The sequence below is a fragment of the Otolemur garnettii genome, unplaced genomic scaffold, assembly GCF_000181295.1.
Source record: "Otolemur garnettii isolate 467f Iridium unplaced genomic scaffold, OtoGar3 scaffold00165, whole genome shotgun sequence".
Taxonomy (NCBI): domain Eukaryota; kingdom Metazoa; phylum Chordata; class Mammalia; order Primates; family Galagidae; genus Otolemur; species Otolemur garnettii.
In genome coordinates, this window is record NW_003852560.1 from 3816891 (window position 1) to 3821397 (window position 4507).

Sequence of the window (4507 nt, forward strand, 5' to 3'; positions counted from 1 at the left end):
CTTTGTTCAGGAGCCTCTGACCAGGGTTGCTACCAGTCGGCCATCTTCCCAGAATCCCCCGATAGCTTTCTTTTTAGCATTTTTTATCACTCTTTAGACAGAAAGGTTCTGCTTTTTTTAATTTATTCTCAATCAGTTGTTTGTTTGGTGATGTGTCCAGGGATTTTTAAATTTTCATCTGTTTCTTTAAGTGACCTAATCAAGAGTTAGAAATCGGCAAGTCCAGGGCAAACAGTCTCATCCGTGGATTGAAAGGGTTTGTGCATAGCAGAATGATTTCACAACTAACACACATGAAAAGTCGTTTTGTGTGTTTTTACTTCATTTAGCTTGAAATGAATTCAAGTCAGTAATATCTCCTTGGCCATGTTTTTTCTATTTTAAATTGTCCATTTGTCTCATATTGAAGCTACTTGGCTAAAGCCTTCTTTAAATGAAAATGAAATATACGGACAAAGAAATGTCTTCCCTTTGCGATGTCCTGAAAAGAGGATTACGACGTCCTTATATATTAGACTATAAAACAGCAAAAATGAAAACAAGTATTGATGGCATAAGGAGTTTATGACCATTTTTAGAGGTAAAATCCTTCATTCCTTGGAAATCAGCCTCCAAAGTCTAAAACTAAGCAGACGTGTGGGAGTGGTCCCAGGTGGAGCCTGGGTACCAGGTGCACCACGCTAAGCATCCCCTCGAGGACAGGATCAAAGTCAGCCCTTTAAATTGGTTTTAGCAACTTGGCATTCCAGTAGTTGTAAACTATTATTAGTATACCCAATGGCGCAACTGGACAGTTTAACCTTTGATTAACCACCACTGTTAATGAAGGAGAAATAGTTCATTGCTCAATGGACACCAATGACTGAGGAGCTGTAAAGTCAATGGCTGGAAATGTTTCTTTTTAGTGGTTAGTTTTACCTAATTTGTTTTCAGACACACGTTTTATTTGTTTTTAACCATACCAGTGTCTTCTCAGAACACCTGCTTTCCAATGATAGATCTTTACTGAAGATCACCAGTGATATTCCCCCCACTCTTTTTTTGGTTCCATGGCCTCCTCTTCTTTTGGTTAAACATCTGTTCAACCATTATTCACGGGCACAGCTCTCCCAGGGAAATAATGACCGTCATTTACTAAGCGATCTTTTTGTGCTGTTCACGAAAGCAAGGGCCTTGTTGGATACAAAAAGTTAATCCCCGTAACACTCCTCTGAGTTAAGATCCTTATGACCCCCCCCCCAACCCCTACTGCAAAGGCAGACACCCAGATTTCCAAGCTTACCTATAAGCCTGGGCTCAGGCTTGCCAGGCTGGCTACTAAGAATGAATATTAGTATGACCCGTATGTAGTTACTCAGACTTGAGTGTGTATAGATTATTCCCGCTGCCTTTGTCTATTCCAAAGTCCTTTTATTCCCTTACTTGTTGATCTAGATTCTTTTTACCTAGTCCACTATGTAGGTCCTTGAATCCGTATCACAGTACTCTACATATCCACCACTCATCAACTGTGGTGGAAATGTGAGGCAGTAATTACCCATCTCCATAACCCACAGGAACTCCCTTCAGTATCTCTAACCCCTACTGGAGCCCGATTCACTGTCTCACGGCATTCTCATACTGCTCCATATGGGTTGGGTTTGGTTTTTCCACCACCCTTTTAAGGGCAGAAACCATGTGTCATGGGTCCTTGGTCTTTCCTGCTATTTCTGTTACACATCAGGTCTACAGATACCAACAATAAAAAGTGACTTCGTTACCAAAGAAAAGTGATTTTTTTAAATTTCAGATTGATGTGATGATTATGTTACAATGTTTGCATTTCTTAGGTATAGTTCAAGTTGGGGTTGACAGGGAAATTTTTAACAACCTGGTTATAGAGAACCCTTTGGTAGCGTCACGTAGAAGGTTACCCCGTAAGAGAACTTCAATAATTGGCCACAGGGCAGCTTGGAAGTTATCTGTGAATTTTAATTAATCATGAAGTTATTTCCTTCCATAGGAGGTCAAGCTCAGGCATCATTATTACTGTTGCTTTCATTTGGGTCGTGTTTTTTAATTCAAAGTATATTCAAATTCATTATCTCATGGCTTCTGCACCATAACCCTGGCTCTACATATTATTATTAATGTCAACCTCCTTTGACAAATGAGGAAGCCAAAGTTCAGAGAATTACATGACTTGCTCGGGGAGTTAATTGTACAATTGATATGAGAACGCGTGGCTTTGTGAGGTCTGAATTTTCTATTCCTCTGGTGCATAATGAGGCCATCCTGTCAAACAAACTGATCCAGAGTGGAAAGTACAAGCTATTCAGCAACAACAAAATGTACAGTCCTGTCAAAATCTAAATAACATATGTATAGAATTTACATTTTGAAGAGTGTGCACCAGTTGTTTCTACTGCTATTGGTTTGGTTTCCAACTGCAATTCAGAAGGTGCATCTCCAGATCAAAATACATCACTATAATACAGACAGCACATGCACAAAGCAAAGGCTTAATAAATGCTTATTTTATCAGCTACACAACTGTACTGGCCTAGAAATTGGCACGGTGACTGTTTCTACCTACACAGGTTAAGGGACAAAAGTAATGAAATGCAGCAGGCCTCCTCCCAGCTATGTGACACCAGGCACGCCATTTAATCTCATAGTTCCTCTCAGTTACATGACACACCCTTACACCATTTCACTGTCTTCATCACTAGCTCTTTTCACAAAGCAAGGGAAACAAATCTCTCTTCCCGGCCATGTTTCCAATCTGGAAATAAATGTATTGGTAAACCAAAACTGACCCCTTTTTTTGAGACACAGTAACTCTGTCACCAAGTGTAGAGTGTCGTTGAGTCATAACTCACAGCCACCTCAAACTTTTGGGCTCAAGAGATCCTCAGCTTCCTGAGCAGCTGGAACTATACGCACCTGCCACAACACCCTGCTAGTTTTTCTATTTTTAGTAGAGATGGGTCTACGATCCTGCTCGGCTGGTCTCCAACTCCTGAGCTCAAGCAATGACCCGCCTTGGCCTCTCAGAATGCTGGGATTACAAGCATGAGCCACCACGCCCAGCCTCCAAAACTGACTTTCAACATGGACAGATTCATCCTGTTTTCTATTTATAGAACAAAGGGGGTACCAAACACATACTTAATCCTAACCCAATTATATACAAATACCATCGTGATTCGTGGCAGTGCTAATAATCTTACTTACCTGCCACATGCTGTATTCCTGACCTTTGTTTCCATCATCATCCACAATGATGCCTGAGATTTTTGACGTGGGTAGTTCATATACGTTTATAATTTGCCATTTTATATCGTTTTAATTAATTAATTTATTCTTTCTTTTTTATTGCTTGGGATTAGTTGAGGGTACAAAGAATTTGGTCACACTAATTCCATTTGTTAGATAAAGCCCCTCTTATACTTGTGTCCTGCCCCCAAACGAAGTGCTATACACTGTACCCCCATTTCCCTCCTACCTCCCCTCTCCCTGCTCCCTCCCTCCTCTACCCCCACCTTAGATCATCTACTGCCTTCATATCAGAATAGAGTACATTGGATTCTTGCTTCTCCATTCTTGTGATGCTCTACTAACAATATTTTATATTTGTTTAATTACTATTTGAACCTTAAAATTAAATGCGTATTTTGTCCTGGAATCCTTTATACCAGGTGTCCTCAAACTAGGGCCCATGAGCCACATGTGGCCCGCCTAGGATATTTATCTGACCCACCGGGTGATTTTGCCACCGCTGCCTGTCCTGCTTAGCAGCCAACTCGTCCCGGGACCCGCAATCTGGCCCTCCAACGGTCTGAGAGACAGTGAACTGGCCCCCTTTTTAAAAAGTTTGAGGACCCCCGCTTTATACCTTTACTGATTTCAATCTCCAACTTTCTATATAGGATTATTCTTTATCAAACTGCAACTTCTTAAATACACTAAATTAAGTAAATATTGGCCCAACCACGAAAGTAACGAAATACATTCCATGATTAAAAGCAAATTTCTTTCTTCATTCTCCCATTCCCAGCCCTTTACCCTTTGAAATAACTGAGTGTCAATGATAGAACTAAAATGCTTTTTAAAAATTTTTGTCTAATTCTATCTTAACATGGCAAATGTTTCTTACATAATAATTCGCTTTCATAATTATCAAAATAGGTAACCCTCACAACCTCATTATTAAAGCCTTTTCATCAGGCACAAGATAAAGGCCATGGAGGTCTGAATTCCTGATTATATCACATTTATAAGCTATTAATAAAATAATTGATAGTGCCTGGTGAGCAGGCCTTCTCACAGCTGTGTGACACCAGGCACTCCACTTAACGATACCAGGAACGACATGTATCAAGGTCACAGAGAGGCCTTCACAAACCAGCCCGGGAGTATCAAGGTCACAAGGAGGCCTGCATGAACCAGCCTGGGAGTATCAAGGTCACAGGGAGGCCTGCATGAACCAGCCTGGGAGCATCAAGGTCACAGGGAGGCCTGCATG

The 4507-nt window shown here is 40.9% G+C and overlaps 1 protein-coding gene across 1 annotated transcript in view; it reads right to left on the bottom strand.

The window, feature by feature from the left end:
* RYR2 (ryanodine receptor 2) overlaps positions 1-4507 on the bottom strand; it is a gene marked incomplete at its 5' end in the record, with an annotated part of 583561 nt that overhangs the window by 447537 nt on the left and 131517 nt on the right. The gene's annotated exons all lie outside the window — the stretch shown is intronic.